Source organism: Sapajus apella, unplaced genomic scaffold (assembly GCF_009761245.1).
Source record: "Sapajus apella isolate SASKATOON/1434 unplaced genomic scaffold, GSC_monkey_1.0 scaffold1, whole genome shotgun sequence".
NCBI lineage: Eukaryota > Metazoa > Chordata > Mammalia > Primates > Cebidae > Sapajus > Sapajus apella.
Window position 1 is genome coordinate 63,937,580 of NW_022436941.1, and position 25,454 is coordinate 63,963,033.

The following is a 25,454-nucleotide window of genomic DNA, read 5'->3' on the forward strand; positions in this document are numbered from 1 at the left end:
GGCTTGTTTGGTGGGAGGAGTCTGCCCTTTCAGAAACTAGCCCCAGGCCATCAGGGACAGGTAAGCTCCATGTGATGTGCTGTCACAACCCCGCTTCTATTTTCTTCATCTCTAGATACCCACTACACACACACTCTCTATTCCTCCTTCCCACCTCCTCCTACTGCCACTCTGCTTAGCTGCTTATTTGGCTGTAAAGTCTGAAGCCTTCCATGACCTGTCATTTGGTTTTCTTTTTCACTGATAGCACCCCCATGCCTTGGTTCCTTAAATTCGGGCTGACCTCATGGTAACTTATATTCTATTTGTCCACTCAGCTGTCTCTTCTGGTGGCTCATGTGAGACGTTGTCAGGTTCATCCTTGTACACAGATGATATAGAGGTTAAAAAAGTCTTTCTCCCCCATCATTAACTCCTCAAGCCTTATGTTATGGCAGCATTCCAAACATTGATTTATATAATCGTCATTTCTACCTTCCCTTTTTGTACCTAGTTTAAAATATTTAAAGTGGCAATTACTAACATACATTTAACTACTCATCCAAATGGCACAATCAAGCCCAGAAATAAAGACAAACAGATGTTTGCTCATAAATGGACCATGCTTCATTCCCACTGAATACCTACAAATGCCCAGTAGGCAAACAGGAGTATGGCTCTCACAGGCGTGCATTTTGGAAGATGATAAAAGAAATTAAACATATGATTGCAAGGTTTTTAACCAAACAAATGTTTTAGTAAATTATGTTTCTGTTTGTTCTCCCTCTTTTTTATTTTATTTATTTTTGGAGAACTGAGAGGAAGAGAAAGGGAAGAAGAGTGAGATGGGAGAATCCATGAGAACAGTAAGAAAAGATGGGAAGGTGGTAAGAAAAGAGGCTGAGGATGGGATGCTCAGAAACTCAAGGAAAAAGGGCAGGGAGAACGATGATGAAGTTGGAAATTGAGAGACATTTCCTACTTTAAAAATTAACAGTAAAATCAGAATATTTCACACAATAAATAAACCGCCATCCTATCCATAGAACAGATGATCATATCAGACACTGTACACAGCTACTTCCTGTGTATAATCAGCCCCAGAAACACCATTAAGTGAGCTCCAAAGACCTCTGAGTTGAAAGCAGAATCTGAATGACCCTACGGCACTACCCCAGTGCCTTTCAGAATGGAAAGCCTCTGCCATAGCTGTTTCTGAGGAAATGTGCATCAACTGACTGCATTTGGCTTTTCTGCTTTTGTTCTCAGCCACAGGTATCCTTACCACATGTTTACAGGGCTCTCCTCCCTAAACAGGTCCTCGTATAGGGGCCACCTCTGCTAGAGACAAGAGGTATGATGTCTTAAATGTCATGGTTATGACTGGAAAAGTGGATAATTCTAACCCCTTGAGTAATCTCAGCACTTGAGCAATGAGACATAAAATAAGAATTTTACAATGAAACATTCCAAGTTTGAAAACATCCTTGTAGGGATCTTAGTTTTAATTCTGGGGCAAAACAAAGCATGTGCACATATAAGTTCTCTTTCTGTATCTCAAGATTTCTCATCCCCCAAATCGAAGCTCAGGTAAGTTTTTTGAAGGAAGATACTTGTTCTTTTAGTTTGTAGTCGTACTAAAGCAAAGGAGATTTTTCTGTGCCCTTTCATAAATGAAAAACATGAATACTTATTCAAAAATTCTCTTTAAAATTAGATGTTTGTAGATATTGCCACTGGGGTAAGCTGGTGAAGGGTACAAGGGTCTCTCTGAATCATTACTTACAACTGCATGTGAATATACAATAATTTCAAAATACAGAGTTAAAGCGAAACTCCAAGTTTGTACTATCCTTATAAAGCCATCCTGGAATATGTGCAAGATGTTTGGCTAGGGAACAGATTATTCAGGGGCAGAGTTATAATTCTATGGCTATTACTGCCCTCTGGTAAATGGAAAAATGTAAAAAGCTTGGCTCATTCCAGATATTGCCAGGAAAATGGCAGATCGATATCTACAATGGGAAGGCCATGCCTGAATTAAAGCAGCAATTCTCAAGGGTGGGGCCTACATACCAGGTGCGGCCTATAAGAAGATCCGAGAGCAGCTGTTTATAGCATCATCCATGTTTACTTTTGTTTCTCCAATAAATTACGGAGTTATGCCACACAATATGTGCTGGACTTCGTTTCAATGAAAAGCAAAACAAAACAAACCACCTCGATTTGGTGCTTACGGTATGTGAGGCATTGTGCTCAAAACTTCCTGTACGTCCTTTTGTTCTTTTATTTAATCTTTACTTCAATCCTACAAAATAGACATTATAGTCCTCCATTTTACAGATGAAAAATTAAGGCTCAGGGAGATTAAATAACTAGCTAAAAGTCACAAAGCTTGTTAGAGGAGAGGCCAGAGTGCCTTACTCCTTAACTTCATCTGCCTCACACAGTGCTCTCACTGAGGTCTTATTAAATGCAGTGGCCTTCTTCCTAGTCATTCCAGTATCCCAGTAACTCTTTTTCCTACACTAAAATGGTTTTATAACCTCTTCTCTAAATTGTCTTTTACATTCTGAAGTAAAGAGAATTGTTGTGAGACCTTTCATCAATGATGAGATTTATATGAGTAATAATTTTAAAATGTAGTCTTGTTTGTTCCAATAAACTACCCTAGGATGGTGGCTGTACTTCAAAAGATAATATAACCCACTTAAATAAGACATCAGTGGTCCAGGACAGCAGGAAAGCAGGCAAAGCAACGAAGTTCTAACAACCTCTGATTAAGTACATGATGCTTCTCGTTTACTCAAGTCAATTTCCTTCTCCTCGAAATAAGGGGAATCATAACCACCTTCCAGTGTCCTGAGCATTAAATGAGTTGTTTACACCAGTTTTAGGACAGAATCTGACATATATTCAGTGGTTTCAATTCAGTTTCCCCAGGAACAGACCTAGCCATAAGGAGTCAGCTGCAAAGCATTTATCAAAGAGTAAGGGAATCAGGGAGCAGGGCGGGGAGGGGGCGATGGAAGCAGGGCAGCAATTTTAGGTATTGGGCCATGGAGCAAGCTTCAAAAACTCTGGAGTATAAATTATGCCTCGGAATTTTCCCAGCCCAGGGCGAAGGTGCTGAGCTTTCATAACCCCATGCCAACTGTTGGTTGAGGGCTCTTGAGGGCAATGGTGGAATGTAGGCGCTTCCTGTTCTCTGCACCAAAAGGCAAGGCAGTTCCAGTAGCCTGAGGGCAGTCCTCTGAAGAGCTGCAGGTGCAAGTAAAGCAAAGGCACACTGAAGCCAGGTGGGGAGAGCACAGAGACGATGAAAAGGGTCCAGGGACCCAGGACATTAACAGTATCTCCTGTAATAAGCACTTGATAAATACTTGTTTAGATGCTGTACTCATCATACTAACCTACAGGACACATAGTTGATTAAAAACTACATTTATCGAAGTGGCTGTTAAATAATGTTCACAGCAAAGTGAATCTGATGTAGTCAATGATATGCACAATCATTGTGTGTGATATTTTGCACAAATATGTAAAATATAAATAATTATACATATGAGCATTATTCTGGCAAAACAGTTTTTGCTTCCTTTTCGCTCCTTTGATGGTTCATGACAAACACACGTATCTGATACCACTACACACCATTTTAAAACTTTCCTACACAAGTTCCCACCCTATACAACCCACACACACACGTTTCTCTCAGTGTTTTCCCACACCACACAAACATTCTGTTTTTCCTTTGCTTTACTCCTCATCACCACCCTCAATCAAAAGATCATGGATAGCTCCTCCTCTCCAAAATGTTCTAGAATCTTCTGGATGCTGGGAGAGTCCATTCTTCTAACAACTGTATTTATGCAGCTTTAAAGCAATTGTGTGCTGACAAAGTAATCATAGCAACAATAATGGTTAATCCGTTATTCTGTCAGCCATGTGCCCAGCACTGCAGATGCATTATCACACAGTAAAGCTCACAAACGTTGTATGGGGGAGGTACTTTTAAAATCCCCACTTCACAGATAAGAAAACTGAAACCTGCCTAGTAACAATTTCAAACCTATGCAATGGTAGGTCAGAAAACTGCAACCTGCCCAGTAACAAAGCAAACCTATGCAATGCTACGCCCAAGCCCAACCACATACCCACTACATCTGCTAGTTTTGGTGGAAATGGGAGCCTGTGATGGAAATAGGGATCTGAAACAGCACAGGTGTGTAGAAGGCAGCCCCCATGGCAGTAGACTTGTGATCTTCTAAAGTTCTTGCAGATATGCAGTGTGCTGGGATTAGGCAGAGGGGCTCATAACAGCCCTCTTCCCCTCTTAAGCTTGGAACTAAAGGAGACATTCAACACAGAAGACATACGGTGAACAACTGCCAGCTGACTGAACAACTGTGCCCAACTTTATCCCTGATGCCACACCTCCCTCCCAAGTCAGGCACGATGGGCTACATAGGACTCCTTCTGGAGTGGGGTCGGGTTGAGTGGGGAACTTTCCATGAAGCTTTCCACACTGAGCACATTTTTGAGATGAAGAAATAGAAACTGACCCATCATCCCAGCCTGTCCAAATCTCTGATGTTAAGTGTTTATTATTTAAAGACGCCTCTTCCCCTCCAACCCTCTAAACTACCTGTATGCAGACATTCTCATTCTTTTTTTTTTTTTTTTTTTTTTTTAAATAGCCACCGGGCATGTACAGTAATAAAATTTTTTTTTTCCCATTTATTTATTTTATTGCATTTTACATTTTGGGGTACATGTGAAGAACATGCAAAATTGTTGCATAGGAACACACGTGGCAGTGTGATTTGCTGCCTTCCTCCCCATCACCTACATCTGGCATTTCTCCCCTTGCTATCTCTCCCCAGCTTCCCCCCCCCCACCCTCCCTCCCCTATTTCCCCCCAACTGACCCCAGTGTGTAGTGCTCCCCTCCCTGTGTCCATGTGTTCTCATTGTTCAACACCCGCCTATGAGTGAGAACATGCGGTGTTTGATCTTCTGCTCTTCGACATTCTCATTCTTTAAGGTGCAGTTCAAAAACCACCGCCTTCATGAAATGATTTCCTTTCTTTGTTGCTTAGCCTAATCATATCTTGCAAGCTAAGTGTAGCTGGTTTCCCCCTGGCATTCAATCTTGTTTTCCATTATGCTCATCAATATATGTAAGTTTCCTGAAAACAGGAACCTAGTAAAATAAAACATCATAAAGTCATGTTATTGTGTTTTTTGTTTATTTTTTTGAGACATGGCCTCACTCTTTCATCCAGGCTGGAGTGCTGTGTTGTGATCATGACTCACTGCAGCTTCAACTTCCCAGGCTCAAGCGATTCTCCCACCTCAGCCTCCTGAGTAGCTGGGACTACAGGTATGTACCATCGTGCCTGGCTAATAGTAGCCAGGTCTTTCTATGTTTCCCAGGCTGGTCTAGACCTCTTGTGCCCAAGCAGTCTTCCTACCTCAGGCTCCCAATGTGCTGGGATTACAGGTTTGAGCCACTGTACCTGGCCTTAAAACAATGTTATTAAATGAGGACTCAAGCCCCATAAGGGGCCAACTCTTAGCTCCCACACTTTCTTTATCAGGCAGTTGTCTGGATCAGCAGTTCCCCAAAGTGTAATATGCAACATGGGGTCCTACAAGTTCTCTGAGAGGACAAGGTTTGACGGTCATATAAATATTGGAAGTTTCTGTCTCACACTTCTTGTGAAGTATGAGTAGGAGGGTTACAGTACAAAGCCTGTTATAAAGAACGCTGTGTAAATTTGTTACCCAACCATTCCCAAACTTTCCTAATAACAGAATTCCCCACCCTCAACATGACACCAGTGAGCAATTCTCATTACACACTTTACGGAAATACTGTATTAAGATGAACACTAAAATTCTTTAAATTCTAATGTCTCTATTATAAAATACCATAACACTAATTAGAATTAATTGAGGGAAGCAGGATAAAAGGCAGAAAATCTACATTAAAATAATATTTCTAAAATAAAATATGGTATTTCTTTTACGTCTATCAAAAACTGAAATGAAGTTTTCCAAATGTGATTGCTTAAACAGACTTGCTTTAAAAATAGAAAGTATTTAGCATATCTGTATATTTTTAAAGTAATAAGTTATTCAAAGAGCCTGGAAGGTTTAAGTATATTAACACTCATTTTTATGCAATTTTGACACAGTTAATTTGCTCTGTGAAGAATAGATCTCCTAAACCAGGGTAAACTGAACCTCAGCAGCTGTCCAAATCTCAAAAAACCCCAGAGCACTGAAATCTAAAGTCCTCACACAAATGACAAACCTGTTTGCATATATAAACTTTTCTGAAGGTCCCAGAAATATCCTTAAGGGAATCAAAGTGGGCAGTATTCTTCTTTGAAGAAATAATTGAATTCAATTTAGTACAGAATCTTTCTTTCAGACTGCAAAACCAAAGCATGCTTATTTAAAACAGACTGGACCAACTCATACAATTTGGATGGCTACTAGCAAAAATCAACCAACCAACCAAAGTAAAAAGTGTTGGCAGGGATGTGGAGCTACTGTGCACTGTTGGTGGGAATACCAATGCTACAGCCTCTGTGAAAAATGGTGTGGCAGTTCCTAAAAACATAAAAATAGAATGACCGTATGATCTAGCAATTCCACTTCTGGGTATACATGCAAAAAATTGAAGCAGATTCTGGAAAAGATATTTATACAACTATGATCCTAACGCTGTTATTCACAATAGCTCAATCATGGAAGCAACCCATTGGTCCACTGACCAATGAATGGATACGCAAAATGTGGTATACACATACAACAGAATATTATTCAGCCATAAAAAGGAAAGAAATTCTGAAACATGCTATAATATAGATGAATCCTTTTTTAAATTATAAGTTCTGGGATACATGTACAGAACATGCAGGTTTGTTACATAGGTATATACGTGCCATAGTGGTTTGCTGCACCCATCAACTCATCTACATTAGGTATTTCTCCTAATGCTATACCTCCCCTAGCCCTCAAACCCCCCAACAGGCCCTGGTGTGTGATGTTCCCTTCCCTGTGTCCATGTGTGCTTGTTGTTCAGCTCCCACTTATGTGTGAGAATATGTGGTGTTTGGTTTTCTGTCCCTGTGTTAGTTTGCTGAGAATGATGGTTTCTAGCTTCATTCATGTCCCTGCAAAGGACATGAACTCATCCATTTTTATGGCTGCATAGTATTCCATGGTGTATATATGCCACATCTTCTTTATCCAGTCTATTGTTGATGGGCATTTAGGTTGGTTTCAAGTCTTTGCTATTGTGAATAGTGCTGCAATAAACATACATGTGCATGTGTCTTTATAGTAGAATGATTTATAATCCTTTGGGTATATACCCAGTAATGTGATTGCTGGGTCAAATAGTATTTCTGCTTCTAGATCCTTGAGGAATTGCCACACTGTTACAATAGTTGAACTAATTTACACTCCCACCAACAGTGTAAAAACATTCCTATTTCTCCACATCCTCTCCAGCATCTGTTGCTTCTGACTTTTTAATGATTGCCATTCTAACTGGCATGAGATGGTATCTCATTGTGGTTTTGATTTGCATTTCTCTAATGACCAGTGGTGATGAGCTTTTTTTCATATGTTTGCTGGCTACATAAATGTCTTCTTTTGAGAAGTGGCTGTTCATATCCTTCGCCCACTTTTTGATGGTTTTTTTCTTGTAAATTTGTTTAAGTTCCTTGTAGGTTCTGGATATTAGCCCTTTGTCAGATGGGTAGATTGCAAAAATTTTTTCCCATTCTGTTGGTTGCTGGTTTACTCTAATGATAGTTTCTTTTGCTGTGCAGAAGCTCTTTAATTAGATCCCATTTGTCAATTCTGGCTTTTGTTGCCATTGCTTCTGGTGTTTTAGTCATGAAGTCTTTGCCCATACCTATGTCTTGAATGGTATTGCCTAGGTTTTCTTCTAGGGTTTTTATGGTGTTAGGTCTTACATTTAAGTCTTTAATCCATCTGGAGTTAATTTCTGGATAAGGTGTAAGGAAGGGATCTAATTTCAGCTTTCTGCATATGGCTAGCTAGTTTTCCCAACACCATTTATTAAATAGGGAGTCCTTTCCCCATTGCTTGTTTTTTTCAGATTTGTCAAAGATCAGATGGTTGTAGATGTGTGTTGTTATTTCTGAGGCCTCTGTTTTGTTACCAATACCATGCTGTTTTGGTTATTGTAGCCTTGTAGTATAGTCTCAAGTTAGGTAGTGTGATGCCTCCAGCTTTGTTCTTTTTGCTTAGGATTGTCTTGGCTATATGGGCTCTTTTTGGTTCCATATAAAATTTAAAGTAGTTTTTTTTCTAATTCTGTGAAGATGTCAATGGTAGTTTGATGGGGACAGCATTGAATCTATAAATTACTTTGGGGAGTATGGCCATTTTCATATTGATTCTTCCCATCCATGAAGATGAAATGTTTTTCCATTTGTTTGTGTCCTCTCTTATTTCCTTGAGCAGTGGTTTGTAGGACCTTAAAGAGGTCCTTCATGTCACTTGTAAGCTATATTCCTAGGTATTTTATTCTCTTTGCAGCAATTGTAAATGGAATTTCAAGCATGATTTGGCTCTCTGTCTGTTATTGGTATATAGGAATGCTTAAGATTTTTGCACATTGATTTTTTATCCTGAGACTTTGCTGAAGTTGCTTATCAGCTTAAGGAGATTTTGGGCTGAGATGATGTATATTTTTGAGATGATGTATATCTATAAAATATACAATCATGTCATCTGCAAACAGGGACAATTTGACTTCCTATCTCCCTATTTGAACACTCTTTCTTTCTCTTGCCTGATTGCCCTGGCCAGAACTTCCAATACTATGTTGAACAGAAGTGGTGAGAGAGGGCATCCTTGTCTTGTGCTTGTTTTCAAAGGGCATTCTTCCAGCTTTTGCCCATTCAGTATGATACTGGCTGTGCATCTGTCATAAACAGCTCTTATTCTGAGATACACTCCATCAATACCTAGTTTATTGAGAGTTTTTAGCATGAGGAGGTGTTGAATTTTACTGAAGGCCTTTTCTCTATCTACTGAGATAATCATGTGGTTTTTGTCATTGGTTCTTTTTATATGATGGATTATATTTATTGATTTGTTTATGTTGAACCAGCCTTGCATCCCAGGGATGAAGCCAACTTGATTGTGGTGGATAAGCTTTTTGATGTGTTGCTGGATTCAGTTTGTCAGAATTTTACTGAGGATTTTCACACGGATGTTCATCAGGGATATTGGCCTGAATTTTTCTTTTCTTGTTGTGCTTCTGCCAGATTTTTGTATCAGAATGATGCTGGCCTCATAAAATGAGTTAGGGAGGAGTCCCCCTTTGTCTATTGTTTGGAATAGTTTCAAAAGGAATGGTACCAGGTCCTCTTTGTAACTCTGGTAGAATTCAGCTGTGAATCCATCTGGTCCTGGGCTTTTTGTGGTTGGCAAGGTATTAATTGCTACCTCAATTTCAGAACTTGTTGTTGGTCTATTCAGGGATTCAACTTCTTCCTTGTTTAGTCTTGGGAGGGTGTATGTTTCCAGGAATTTATCCATTTCTTCCAGATTTTCTAGTTTATTGCATAGAGGTGTTTATAGTATTCTCTGATGGTAATTTGTATTTCTGTGGGACCAGTGGTGATATCCCCTTTATCATTTTTTTTGTGTGTGTCCATTTGATTCTTCTCTCTTTTCTTCTTTATTAGTCTGGTTAGTGGTCTATCTATTTTGTTAATCTTTTCAAAAATCAGCTCCTGGATTCATTGATTTCTTGAAGAATTTTTCACGTCTCTATCTCCTTCAGTTCTGGTCTGATTTTATTTATTTCTTGTCTTCTGCTAGCTTTTGGATTTGCTCTTGCTTCTCTTGTTCTTTTAATTGTGATGTTAAGGTGTCGATCTGAGATTTTTCCTGCTTTCTCCTGTGGACAGTTAGTGCTATAAATTTCCCTGTAAACACTGCTTTAGCTGTGTCCCAGAGATTCTGGTATGTTGTCTCTTTGTTCTTACTGCTTTCAAAGAACTTATTTATTTCTTCCTTCATTTTGTTATTTACCCAGTAGTCATTCAGGAGCAGGTTGTTTGGTTTCCATGTAGTTGTGAAATTGTGAGTGGGTTTCTTAATCCTGAGTTCTAATTTGATTGCACTGTGGTCTGAGAGACTGTTATGCTTTCGATTCTTTTGCATTTGCTGAGGAATGTTTTACTTCCAATTATGTGATCAATTTTAGAATAAGTGCAATGTGATGCTGAGAAGAATGTATATTCTGCTGATTTGGGGTGGAGAGTTCTGTAGATGTTTATTAGATCTGCTTAGTCCAGAGCTGAGTTCAAGTCCTGAATATCTTTGTTAATTTTCTGTCTCATTGATCTGTCTAATATTGACAGTGGGGTGTTAAAGTCTCCCACTATTATTGTGTGGAAGTCTAAGTCTCTTTGAAAGTCTCTAAGACCTTGCTTTGTGAATCTGGGTGCTTCTGTATTGAATGCGTATATATTTAAGATAGTTAACTCTTCTTCTTGTGTTGATCCCTTTGCCATTATGTAATGCCCTTCTTTGTCATTTTTGATATTTGTTGGTTTCAAGTCTGTTTTATTAGAGACTAGGATTGCAACGCCTTCTTTTTTTCTGCTTTCCATTTGCTTGGTAAATATTTCTCCATCCTTTATTTTGATCCTATGTGTCTTTGCATATGAGATGGGTCTTCTGAATACAGCACACAAATGGGCGTTGACTCTTTATCCATTTTGTCAGTCTGTCTTTTAATTGGGGCATTTAGCCCATTTCCATTTAAGGTTAATATTGTTACGTATAAATTTAAACCTGTCATTATGATGCTAGCTGGTTATTTAGCCTATTGGTTGATGCAGTTTTTCCATAGTGTTGACGGTCTTTACAATTTGGTATGCTTTTGCAGTGGCTGGTACCTGTTTTTCCTTTCCATATTTACTGCTTCCTTCAGGAGCTCTTTAAGGAAGGCCTGGTGGTGACAAAATCTGTCAACATTTGCTTGTCTATAAAGGATTTTATTTCTCCTTCACTTATGAAGCTTAGTTTGGCTGGATATGAAATTCTTGGTTGAAAATTCTTTTCTTTAAGAATGTTGAATATTGGTTCCCACTCTTTTCTAGCTTGTAGGGTTTCTGCAGAGAGATTTGCTGTTAGTCTGATGGGCTTCCCTTTGTGGGTAATCTAACCTTTCTCTCTGGCTGCCCTTAACATTTTTTCCTTCATTTCAACCTTGATGAATCTGACGATTATGTGTCTCGGGGTTACTCTTCTCAAAGAGTATCTTTGTGGTGTTCTCTGTATATCCTGAATTTGAACTTTGGCCTGTCTTGCTAGGTTGGAGAAGTTCTCCTGGATAATATCCTGAAGAGTGTTTTCCAGCTTGGTTCCATTCTCCCTGTTACTTTCAGGTACACCAATCAAATATAGGTTTGGCCTGTTCACATAGTTCAATATTTCTTGGAGGCTTTGTTCATTCATTTTCTTTCTTTTTTCTCTGATCTTCTCTTCATACTTTATTAAGTTTATCTTCAATCTCAAATATCCTTTCTCCCACTTGATCGATTTGGCTATTGATATTTGTGTATGCTTGATGAAGTTCTCGTGCTGCATTTTTCAGCTCCATCAAGTCATTTATATTCTTCTCTAAACTGGTTATTGTAGTTAGAAATTTCAGCTAACCTTTTTTCAGGGCTCTTAGCTTCCTTGCATTGGGTTAGAATATGCTCCTTTAGCTCAGAGGAGTTTGTTATTATTCACCTTCTGAAGTCTATTTTTGTCAATTCATCAAACTCATTTTCCATCTGGTATTGTTCCTTTGTTGGCAAGAAGTTGTGATTTTTTGGAGGAGGACAGGCTTTCTGATTTTTGGAATTTTCAGTCTTTTTGTACTTGCTTTTCCTCATCTTTGTGGATTTATCTACCTTTGGTCTTTGATGTTAGTAACTGTTGGATGGGGTTTTGTGTGGACATTCTTTTTGTTGATGTTGATGTCATTTTTTTTTCTGTTTGTTATTTTTTCTTCTAACAGTCAGGCCCCTCTGCTGTGGGTCTGCTGGAGTTTGCCTGGGAATTACCAGTGGGGGCTGCAGAACAACAAAGATTGCTGCCTATTCCTTTCTCTGGAAGCTGTGTCCCAGAGGGGTACCTGCCAAATGCCAGAGGGAGCTCTTCTGTATGAGGTGTCTGTCAACCCCACCTGGGAGATGTCTCCCAGCCAGGAGGCACGGATGTCAGGGACCCACTTGAGGAGGCATTCTGTCCCTTAACAGAGTTTAAGCACTGTGCTGGGAGATCTGCTGTTCTCTTCAGAGCTGGCAGTCAGGAACGTTTAAGTCTGCTGAAGCTGCACCCATAGCCACCCCTTCTCCCAGGTGCTCTCTCCCTGGGAGATGGGAGTTTTATCTACAAACCCCTGGCTGGGGATGCTGCCTTTCTTTCAGAAATGCCTTGCCCGGAGAGGAAGAATCTAGAGACACAGTCTGGCTACAGTGGCTTTGCTGCACTGTCGTGGTTTCCACAACCAGTTCAAACTTACAGGCCTCTTTGTTTATGCTGTGAGAGAAAAACTGTCTACTCAAACCTCAGTAATAGTGAATACCCCTTCCCTCAGCAAGCACAAGCATCCCAGGTTGACTTCAGACTGTTGTGCTGGCAGCAAGAATTTTAAGCCAGTGGATCTTAGGTTTCTGGGCTCCATGGGGTTGGAATCCACTAAGCTAGATGACTTGGCTCCCTGGCTTTAGCCCCCTTTCCAGAGCAGTGAATGGCTCTGTCTTGCTGGCATTCCAGGCGCTACTGGAGTATGAAAAAACTGCAGCTATCTCGGCATCTGCACAAGTGGCTACCCAGTTTTGTGCTTGAAACCCAGGGGCCTGGTGGTGTAGGCACCTGAGGGAATCTCTTATTCTGTGGGTTGCAAAGACTGTGGGAAAAGCATAGTATCTGGGCTGGAATGCATCATTCCTCATGGCACAGTCCCTCATGGCTTCCCTTGGCTAGGGGAGTGAGTTCCTTGATCCCTTGCACTTTCAGGGTTAGGTGACACCCCACCCTGCTTTGGCTCACCCTCCATGTGCACTACTCACTGTCTAACCAGCCCCAATAAGATGAGTCGGGAACCTCAGTTGGAATGCAGAAATCACCCACCTTCTGCATTGATACCACTGGGAGCTGCAGATTAGAGCTGTTCCTATTCAGCCATCTTCAATATAGATGAATCTACTATGCCAAATGAAATAAGCCAGTCACAAAAAGACAAATACTGTATGATTCTATTTATATGAGATCCTTAAAGCACTCAAAATAATAGCAACAGAATATAGAATGGCGGTTGCCAGTGTCTGAGACAAGTGGGGAATGGGGAGTTTTTATTTAACAGATACTGATTTTCAGTTTTATGAGATGAAAAGAGTCATGGAGATGAATGGTAGTGATGGCTTCACAACACTATGAACATATTCAGTAGCACTGATGTACACTTAAAAACGGTTAAGTGGTAAATTTTATGTGATGTGTATTTTATCACAATAAAAATTTGGGGAAAGTAATAATTTAAAAATCCAGAAAGTTATAAATAAGAAAATAAAAAAATTTGTATTTCTGCCACCCAGAGATGCCCATTCTTAACAATCAGCAATTTTATATAATGTTTAGACTGTGCAGATGCATAAGCATATGATTGATTTAGATCACACCATACATTTCGAGTTGACGTTTATTATCTCTAACTCTTTGGGTGTGAATTTTCTCATTTGTTAGGTTAGTCACTATCTCAATTAGGACAGGACTTTATCACAAGTTTAGTAATTCTTGCCTGTGAACATATCTTCCATAGTGGTCGCTCTCAATGTGTGGTCTGAGGATTCCCAGAAAACCCCCAAGACTATTCAAGAAATCTGTGATGTCAAAACAATTTTCATAATAGAAATGTTATTTGACTTTTTCACTCTCATTGTTTTATGAGTATATGGTCACATTTGCCAGATGCTACATGACATACAATTATGAAATATGTGCTTGTAGATTCTTTTTAAAATTTTTTGACACATAACGGTACACATTTATGGAGTACAATGTGGTCTTTTGATACATGCATACATTGTATAAGGATAAAAGCATAATTGTTAGCATTCCATCACCTAATGCACTTAATATTTTTTTGTCATGAGACCATTCAAAAGCCTTTCCTTTAGCTTTTTGAAATATACAATACCTTATTGTGCTTGTAGATTCTTGTGTTTAAGAAAGTTTCTCAGTTTTAGTTTCTCATATTGTCAATATCAATAGGCCATATTATATATCAGCCATAAAATGAAATCTCTTTCATCATTAATAATTTTTAAGACTGAAAAATGGGTTCTGAGACCAGACCAAAACATTCAGAACCACTCTTCAATAGGAATGTTTGCCTGCTTGGACCCTACATTGTGGAGCTTTCGTATAAGGTTGTTTTGTTTGGGGATTCTTTTCCCTGTAGGGTTTTGAGTTTGCCTCTGCCAGAGCCCCATGGGGTCACAAACTTCTGAATTAATTTTTCTGTCAGTGGCTCAGCTCTGGATTTCCACATTATACAGAAATGCTCGCAGGCTCATGGTTTTCATTGCAGGTGGGTGACATTTCCTGCCTCTCCCTATGCAGGACAGTTGTGGACTGTATTCTTCCAGGTAGGGATGGGCAGGATGGCTCCCAGCCCGCCTGCTGACTATGTTTATGACCTGGCCATAACTTGGAATGTGCAGTGTCAGCTCCCACACGTTGCTATGTCTTCCTTTTCCACTTCTGGCATCTGAGTTTTTTTCTTTTTTTCTCTTTTGAAGTCAGTTATTTGTTACCCAAATAGTTCTTTGAAATATCCTCCATGCATGTGGAAGAGGGTGCAGGGTGGGGAAGAGGGGGTTCAGCATGCGCTTCAGCCAGTCTTGGCCCAGAGGTTGACATGATCATAACCTACTTTAATCACACACTTTATATTGAAAATGTTCTCATGCTTTTAAATATTCTTCTACCACTTTGTTCCTGTGGTCCACCATAATTCATTTAACCTGTCTTCTGTCATTGGGCTTGCAGGTTGTTTACATCACTTTAGTGTTGTTAATATATGGTGATGCATATACATGTGGTAAGTCTAACTGAGATTTCCTGAAGTCAGAGCAGCACCTAGTTTTGCTGTCCTGTCTCCTCCCTCCCTCCCTTCCTTTTTATTTATTTATTTTTTTGACAGGGTCTTACCTTGTTGACCAGGCTGGAGTACAGAGGTGTGATCTCGGCTCACTGCAACCTCCACCTCCTGGATTCAAGCAATTCTTGTGCCTTAGCCTCCTGAGTAGCTGGGATTACAGGCATGTGCCACCATGCCTGGCTAATTTTTGGCATTTTAATAGAGACAGGGTTTCGCCATGTTGGTCAGGCTGGTCTCAAACTCCTAGCCTCATGTGGTCCACCTACCTTGGGCTCCCAAAGTGCTGGGATTACAGGTGTGAGCCACTGCATTCAGCCAGTTTTAATGTTTTTTAATGTATAGTATCATATTGCCCCTCAGAAAGGTTGTGACAATTTATAATTCCAGGAGCATGTAGAAAAGCCCTATATCCTTAGATTCTCCTCTATCCTGGAAATTATCAGTTGAGATTAGTTTTAAAAAAAGGTGTTTTACCATTTTAAGATATATTTGACTATTGGTGCAATTGAACATTTCTTGTGAAATCTTTTATTCATTTCCCATTTTTGTATTGAGGTTTGTGATGGATTGAATAGTGACCTCCAGAAAGATACCCTAAGCTCCAGAACCTGTGAATGTGGCCTTATATGGAAAAAAGATGCAAATACGTTAAGGATTGTGAGACGAAATCATCCTAGATTATTCAGGTGGGCCCTAAATCCAATAACAAACATACTTATAAGAGACAGAAGAGAGAAGACACATAGACAAAAGGAGAAGACCATGTGAAGATGGAGGCAGAAATTAGATAGCCACAGGCCAAGGAGCACCTGGAGCCAGAAGAGCAAGGAGGGAGTCTCCTTAGAGAAACTGCAGCTCTGCTCACATCTTTGTTTGGGACTCTGGCCTCCAGAACTGAGAGATAATAAATTTCTATATTTTAAGTTATCCAGTTTGTGGTTAACTATTAGGCAGCCACAGGAAATTAATACAAGATCCCTTTCTTGTTGAATTTTAAGAACTCTTCACATAGGAAGGATATAAACTATTTTGTCATATATGTTGTAAACTGTTTCTCAGGTGACCTTATGTGACCAGTGTTTTTTACCACGAAAAGCTATTAATCAATTTTTATATAGTCTATTTAAAAGTTTCTTTGTTCATGATTACTGCTTTGTTGTAAGTTTATTAAGGCCCTCCTGAACTTCCAAAACATTCATCTATATTTGTTATAATGAACTTTAATTTTATTGTTTAATGTTTAGTTCTGAAACTTTTTTGTTACCTGAGGAAGGGATTTTTTTTTAAATAAACAACCAAATATATCAGAAATAGCTATTAAAATGCCTATTTTATAAGAGAAAAAATTCCTATCTGTATTAGTATCTCTTCAGTTTTTTTATTCTTCTCTATTAATATGTTTATCTACTGTTGCCTTTATACCAGTTAGCTTTAATTTTTATCACTTTGTTATATGTTTTAATCTCAGTGCCTGTATCCTCCATGATTCATCTTCTCCAAGTATTTATTGATTATTCTCATTTACTTTTTCCTCCAAATAAACTTGAGAATTGCTTAACTACTTTTCAAAGAAAAATTTCATTAGGATTTCACTAAGTTTATACATTACTTGCAGAACTAAAAGAGTCATCTCATTAAGAAAGATACCTACTATTCAAGCTTTCTTTCATGTAACTCAGTAAAGTTTAGATGTTTTCTTCTTACAATGACAGTTATTTAATGAACAAGATACACACCTATGTATAGAAATATATATATATATATATATATATATATATATATATATATTTAAACATTCTAAATTCATTTTATATTTGCATACAGTTTTCTCAAAACCGTGATATATACTTGGCCACAAACTAGTTTCTGCCAGATCCATTGGGTGGGTCAGGAAACGTGCTGTCTCCTGCAGTAAAACATTAGCATTCATGGGGACAACTCACTGAATTCCATTTATGGAGCAGAGTGGATACACTGCAAGTAAGGGTTAGACTTGCTTGAAGATAAATCAGAAAGGGAAGGCTCTGAACCATGCTGACAGTCCTAGCTCACTTTTCCTCTCCATATCCTTCCATAAACCTAGACCCATCTCTGGTAAAGTTGTACAGGAGCAACTTTGCAAGAACTGGCAAGCTCACTCAGAGTGTCATCAGTCAAGCCCAGGAGGAGTGCAGTGCTCCCAGATTCCCATCTCTAAGTAGTTAGCAGGGTCTCATAGCTCTCTGGGGGAAACCAGATGCCTAAGCAGCATCAAAACAGCCTGCATTACGAAGCATAATCAGTTATAACACTGTCGTACACAATTCCTGCTCTTAAATAACAGTGAGACATTCTCTTCCATCCAATGGTCCAAGACATTCTGGCAGATCGTTTTCCCAGCATTAAACAGGCACCATCAGACTTGAAAGGGACCATCTGTGAATGTGGTAATGACCACCCAAAGTAAATGTGGTCAGTTCTGCCTCTTTCACTGGAACTTATGTGAGGGAAACTCAAAGAGAAACAAAGCCAGGAACTGAATTCCTTCCCAGAAGGCAGTGGGTACTGGAAACAGCAGAAGGAGGAGAGGGACTTCCCTCAACAATTCTGCTCTCTCCTGGGATCAAAAGATCCAATCACTCATTCAGGAAGTATTTTTCTACACCTGTGATGTGCCGGGAACTCTGCTGGGAGCTAAAAGTCAAGAGACTGAACAAAATACACAAAGTCCCTGATTGTAGGAAGCTTGCTTTCTCGAGGCAAGACAATAGCAAAACAAAGAAATGTAACTTCATGTAGTGATGACTGCCACAAATAAAAATAAGGCAGGGTAAGGGGTTAGAGCAGCTCTGTCCCATAGAACATTCACAATGGCGGAAATTCTGTATCTGACTGTCCAATAAAAATAGGGCAATTTAAATTTAAATGACCACACGTGGCTAGCAGTTAATCTATTGGATGGTGCACGGTTAGAGAATGCAGGAGGTGCTGGTCTTCTAGGAAGAGCGGCCAAGGCAGGATACTTTGAGCAGAAGAAATTTGAAGAGAAGCTTGATTAATAATAGGGCATAGGCCATGCTACTACCCAGGGGCTCAGAGCTTTCCAGACACAGAAGACAGCAAAAGCAGAGGGCCTAAGGCAGAGAATGGCAAGGAGGCCAGGTGGCTGAGCAGAGCCAGGGAAGTGGCTGGGACAGATCACCCAGGACTTTTGAGAGTCACAGTATGAGCCTTGGGTTTTCTAAGCAAGATGAGTTTAGAGTGGGTGGAGGGGTGAGAAGATCTAGAAGAATGTAGCCTAGTAGAGCATAAAACAAGGAATTCTTTAAAAATCGTATTTATCTAGATATTGGCGATGTCTCCTTTTCTTTTACTAGATCTCATTAGCCCTGCTCTTTCACATTTGCTATCCTTTTTATTCTGACTATGATCACCTTATAATGAGTATGACCTCTTTGAAAACAGGTAGCATACATTAAATGTCATTAAAGACAGGTTTGAGGAAGGAGGAGGACAGTCAGAGGGAAAGTTCCTCCGTGCAGACAGAGCAGTCAAAGAGAAAAATCCACCTCTTCATTGTACCTGGTAGGTGCTTGGTAAGTATGATCAACTACCCTTCTTCACCTCCACATTCACTCAATCTATCACCAGAGTTATTACAAAATAAGACTTGTTTCCCTTTCCCCTGTAAGCCTATCACTAGAAGTAGAAGAAAAAGACAGTCTATAAATTAGATACGCCTATCTTGTATATTTAAAACTCGACTATAGAGCCAATCAAATACTGGTATCAAGCAAATACTTAGACTCACAGATGGGAAACTAAAAGCAGTCCCACTACCCATACACTACATTAGTGGGACAAATACACACTTGTTCCTAAATTTATACAGAAACTCTGCAACATCCCTTGAGTAAACAGGTGTCCCAGACATATTTAAATGACCTAATTTAATTGTCATAAACAGTGATCTTATTTATGAGTCAGACACACACCTGGGCTCCATACTGCCTTTACCACTTACTAGCTTTGTGACATTACTGTAAAACGGGAAATAACAGTGCTGTTGTTAAGATGAAATAACATCAAAAGGCAAATCTTGGTACATAGTACCCATTTGGTAAATGCTAGTTTACCTGAATTTAAAGAAGAATAAAAGAATGTAATTTATATATATAATTCATCATCCTGCAGTGATAATACTGGCAATTTCCTTTTTTGAAAGGAAACGTGATCATTAAACCTAAGTTGGTCATGCCCTTCCCTAGCCCGCGAGCACAGGCTAGGAGTCATGAAGTTGAAGCACGCTATTTCAGAAAAGGCTCACCCCCAGTGTTCACAGCTGTTGCTGAGCTACACACCCTCAGGTTTAGCCTGCAAAAGAAAGCTCAAAGAATGTCTACTTGTCTGCCTGTCTTTTCTGAGGGAATCAGGGCAATTTGATTAGCATACTTGCAGAGTTTTAATGCAATTTAACAGCATAGCCAGATTGATCAAGCCTACCTCATTCTATTACACTGATAACAGCAAACCACATTTTTCCCGGATCTCAGGAAACTCTCATAGATATCAACAAGGAGAAGACAGAGCCCCCAGAGCTTGCACTGTTCTCCCTTTACTGGCTAGAAAGGATGTATTTTCTCTTTCTACTTTGACTGTGTTTTACTTAGTAAATATTTCATTTTGCAAGGTTCTTAAGGCAGTGACTATAAAAAGCATCTGCCTTTGTTTACTCAGCACCTCCTGAACACAATGATAAAATCCATTCCACGGCGTTATCACGGGGTGGTGGGGGGTGGGGAGGGGTGCTGTACTTAACCGTTTCCTTGCTTGTGGCCTCTAGAAGGAGGGCATCAGGGACTTTCTGAACACCTCCGCCAGTGCTCTGTAGCTAAATGGGAGCATAGCTTTGAGACCAAGGTGTTTCAGTGGTGTACAAGTCCCCACAGAGCTGTCTGCAAAGCACAAGAACTGGAGCATTCATTTACTTAGCCTGTAGTTCTCTGCCCAGGGTTCTGATGGTACATAAGAGATGTGTGCTAAGAAAATGCCATTCAAGGCAGGTCTCTGCTGTCACAAGCTGGTGTGTGTGTGTGTGTGTGTGTGCATGTGTGTGTGTCTCTGTGTGTGTATGTGTGGGTATGATTGTAGGGATGAAAGTACAAATCTGTGCATTAGAAAGAGTAGCATAAGCGATCAAGGTAGGCAGTGAGAATGGGCGTTCTCTCCTCTCTTTCCCAATAAAACCTTCTCTTCATTGCCATTGGGAGAGAGTTGGTAAACGAATTCACATACACCATATAAATAAATGGCTAAGGAGTTCCTGCAGTACCTCTTTCCATGTGATATTTCTCTCTTAATTCCTTAGTCCAAGAAAATGTATAAGTTGTGAAATTTCAAGCTCAGTAGTTAGGTTTATAAGGTAGATATTGGGGGAAAAGGACTTCTTGGCTTAAATCCTCCCAAGTGGACTACTGAATATTCCACTAATGTTTGAGAACTGATCTGGCCTCCAAAGCAACAGTCACAAGGGATGTCAGAATTCAACCATTCACCCCATCAGACTACAAGTGCATAAGGGAAGGAGCCATATTTTGGCTCATCTCATATTCTTCACAGGCAAGGCAATCCTGGACATTCAGTGACGCATTCTTCACATAGCTGTTTTGTGCCTGCTCCACAGAAGGGTGTAGACCATCCTTAGATGCTATGCATATAGAAATGAAAGGTCCTGCCCTTGCCAGCAAGGTATCTTCCCTTCAGTGGGACCATCCAGCAAACAAACAGACAATTATATTATTATGTGATAAGAGCAATGTGCTGGCACGTGGTATTATGATTTTATGGATAGAATGAGGTCTAAACTGAGCTGGCCAGGCAAAAGGTAGACAAGTGGAGGCCCTCGCTGATTAAGGACTTGCTTATTAAAAGACATAGTAGGAATTCTATGGCATATAGGTATGGGTTGAAAGTGTTCAAAAGCACAAACATGTACTGAGAGGCTTTTGCAAACCTATACCTATGTTGGATGCAAAACACACAAAAATGGAAACAAAAACAGATTCCAATGCCTTCTCCAACTGTCATACCTCTGGGCCAACAGTGTAACAACCTTGGCCTTATTGGCTAAAATTAAAATTCTAAGTTTCTTCCTTTAGCTTCTTGGTGTGTTATCTCCCTGACATTGTTGTCCACCATAAACTAGTGACATGGAAGAAGGTCTAAAGGCACTTTCGTGATGGACAGAAATACATTATTGACATCTGACTGTCTACAATAGTGTTTTCCAAAATTCATTCTGAAAAATATTTTAAAGTGTCCCTAAAAAAGAAGGTTTATGGCGAAATATGCTGAGGGATCACCTGTCACTTACTCACCACTTCCACTACTCGTTACCTGGTCTAAGCCACCATCACGTGTCACCTGAACACTACTCCTGGCATTCTTCATTCTACCTTTGTCTCTCAGATTCCTTTTTCTGCTCAACAGCTACAAAAATCCTCTCCAAAGGTGTGGCAGGAAACCTCACCCCCCTACTAAAAACCCTCCAGGAGCCTCCTCCTCATCCGCTTGGCCCCACAAGGCCTGGCCCGCCTCCTCTCTGATCTTGCCAGCCAGACTGGCCTCTGGGAGGCCAAACACTTTCTGCCTCCAGGCCTTTGCTCTTGCTCTTCTCCTGGATTTCAATGATCTCCCCGCAGAGAACAGAGGCTAGCCTCCCTCCTGCACTTCCTTTTGGTGTCTTCTCAAATGTCACCTCTCCATTGAGCCCACACCACCTAAGAGTGCCAGCACCTTGTATCATCATGCCCTGACCCTTTGTGACATTTTTCTTACCATCTCTCACCATCTGACAACATACGACATGTTTTGTATTTGTTCATTGTCTGACTCTTCTTGCCAGCTATAAATTCCATGAGAAAAAGAACTTTTCCTATTTTGTTATCAGCTAAATTCTAATACCTAGAAGAATGGAAATCTTCTAAGAAAGGAAACGGGTGGCATCACCCAAATTTAACTGACCTGAAAGCACCTCTTTGACAAAGCATCTTACAGAATAAGCATTCCCAGGACAAGTGTCCGGAAACCAGGGCTGACACACATCAGGGGTGAAAACATTTTTCTGGTGTTGCCAACAGGAGAAGGTTCACTCAAGAAAAACCAAGGCCTTCTCTTGCTAGCAAACATGACTCACATAGTACAGGAACAGGAGAAATGCCACTGCCTCTCAGTATAATACCAAGAAGGCAAATTAACTTTGATATATCCTGGTCTAATCCTGGGGAGGCAAATTAGCTTGATGCTATCACCGAGGAGTGAACTGTTTCTGCCATGGCCAGAACGCTCTAGAGAAAGATGCCTGCCTTTGTCTTCCAGTCTCCATCAGCAGCAATGGAATCTAATTATACCAGTCCCATAGGTCACTCTCTAAATGGAAATACACTGCTGAAAATATTCAGGGTGGAGGGAGAAGGACAAAATACATTTCGTCACTGGAAAAGTGCCTTACTTTACCCTCTCTCAATTTCTCTCACATAATGCATATGAATTATTTAAAAATATTCATCACTAATAACCACCTTTGCTTTAGTCATAAGAAAATCATATGTGATTCCTTAAGGCAGACAGGTCTAGATACAAAAGAAAGAAAAAGTTAATGAAGAAACTTATCATTCAAAGGACATTAAAAAAAATAACTTCCAAAGCAGACAGATTTGATGGACTCTGCTTCAATTTAGAGGATCTTTTAGGATCCCTTCCCACCTCTCCTCCCACACAAAAAAGGTTCCTCGCCTGGTACGAAACACAGAGATTCTAACATAGGCAATATTCAACTTCCAGCCCTTGGGTGTTCAGGGATATGCATTCATGGGGTATCACCTGCATTGCACATTTACACTTATAAAGTAATTTCATATGTATTATCTCACTTGATCCTCATACTTAGGGCAGATCTCACAGAAAAAAAAAATTGAGATAGAGAGATGCATTGGGACTGGCCTAGAGTCACACAGAGACAGTTCTAGTAAATATGAACACGTGTCTAAGACTTCTGGCTCTGAATCTTGTTCTCTCTCAGCTGCTGAGCCCTGCGGAACTCCCAACACTCATGTTCTTAGCACCATTGTGGCATGTAGGCAACACTGCGCCGGCTTTCCGAGGTGTTTCATCCCACTCCTGGCTTCAGAATTCAGCTTCTAATTTCTCCATAAAATGTACATAAGGAGATAAGTTGAGAACAACAAAGCTGCACTGCGAGGCTGGTGCCGACGGGCTGCCAGCCTGGTTCCCATGCCCAGAACTCACGTGTGCACACCAATCTTGCAGCCTCTGTGATGAAATGCGTGTTTCAGCACAATTACTACAAGTCAGTGACTCGTGAGACTACTCTTGATTGTCCAACTGCAAATGGTAACTCCAGAAACCCTGAGGGTCTGCTGAATTAGATGAATAGCTCTTTCAGGAACATGCCTTTGCTGGAGAGAGTACCCTGCCTGCTAACTTCATATGAAAATGCAGCAATTCCACTCATAGATTCCTGCCAAAGATATTCATGCCCCTTCTTCCTGCAGTCATAGAAGAGGCACCAAGTGATACTATCCAACATCCAAGCCTTCCACTTCCCAATGAGCACGACAAATCACACTCCACGCCCTTGACTTCAAGTAAAAGGTGCCTCCTCAGTTTCTTCTGCTGCCTCTACCACCAGCCAGCCCTTCTCATTGTTTTGACACAACCCACATCTTCTCCCCTATTCAGCAGGGTTCCTTTCCTAAAGATTTCAAAAATATATAGGTCAGTCCTTTGGGACATGCATGCTAGAAAACACAATTTGGTTCAGAGGAACACCACTTACTGCTGTTAGGTGACTAGAAGTACTGTGGACGGCCATACCTCTGAAGAACTAGACAGGTCATAATGAAATGTAGCCACTAACTGTTATTCTGTTTCTATGGAAAGTCAGAGTTTACTTAAGTCACTGTGGTTTTAAATGATTTTTCTAGACACAAACCACTGTATTAGTTCCCCAGTATAACTTTTCCAAGTAAAAATATACCACAAAGTGGATGGGCAGAAACAATAGAAATTGATCGTCTCACCCATTCTGGAGGCTAAAAGTCTGAAAGAAAGGTGTCAGCAGAGCCACATTCCCTCTGGCACCTGTAGAGAACCCTTCCTTGCCTCTTCCCAGTTTCCTACAGTGGTCTGCAAGCCTTGGCGTTCCTTGGCTTGTGGGTGCATCTTTCCAGTCTCTGCCTCAGTATCTCCCTATATGTCTGTGCCAAATTTCCCTCTTTTCATAAGGAGACCAGTCATATTAGGGCCCACCCCAATGACCTTAACTTGATTGCATGACAAAAACCTTACTTCCAAACAAGGCCACACCACACGTATGGGAAGTTAGGGCTCAAATGTGTCTTTTCAGGGACACAATTTAACCTGTAACACCCATCCTACTAAAGAACCTGCCGTATGTGAAATGAACCATATTTGATTATACTTAAGAAGAATTATAACATATTTCATTGGTGTTTTCCCTGTAATCATTCCCTCTCAAATCTTTAAATGAGGCTGGCAGATATTTCAAATCTCAGATAGACACTGCTCATTTGACACAGTAAATGGCACCATTCTTATAATCTCAAGAGATTGAGCCCTTTGCACCTTTTCTGATATTAGAACAGAAAGAAGAAAAAATAGAATATTTATGAGCGCACATGAACAATCCTGTCACTTTCCCTTTCTCATTTTGTTCCTTCTTCTTCTTCCCTGAAACTTTCACATATTTTACGGTCATATGTAGTAATACAGTAAGCATTTAAGGCATGGAAATTAGTCTTCTAACACATATTCTTCTTTTGAATCTCCTCCTCCAAGTGTTTAAAAGCAAAAAGGATGGTTTTATAATTATACATTCACAAATTATAAATTCACAAAATCAAAAGAAAGTCACTCACATCCCTCATTGGCTGGGGAACCTTGGGCTATTCATATCATCTCTAATGCCAACACGACAATGTTGAGATACCAGAAACACCACCAGCAGACAGCTCATAAGTTAGTCAACTTCTTTGTCTACACAATGCCAAACAACAAATTTAATTTTTTTCACCACAATTAATGAAACTAACAAGTTATCTCCATTTGCTTTAGGGTGGGACTCACATTTGGTTGATCTGATCCTTAGGTCAAGTAGCAAACAATTATTTAAGGCTTTAGCTTGAAACCAAAACATAAAACATGATCTTTTATATCCTAAAAGGTTG

The 25,454-nt window shown here is 40.1% G+C and overlaps 1 protein-coding gene across 3 annotated transcripts in view; it reads right to left on the reverse strand.

Moving 5' to 3' along the window:
* The window catches only part of SV2C (synaptic vesicle glycoprotein 2C), a 269,321-nt gene that overhangs the window by 219,547 nt on the left and 24,320 nt on the right, over nt 1-25,454 (reverse strand). The gene's annotated exons all lie outside the window — the stretch shown is intronic.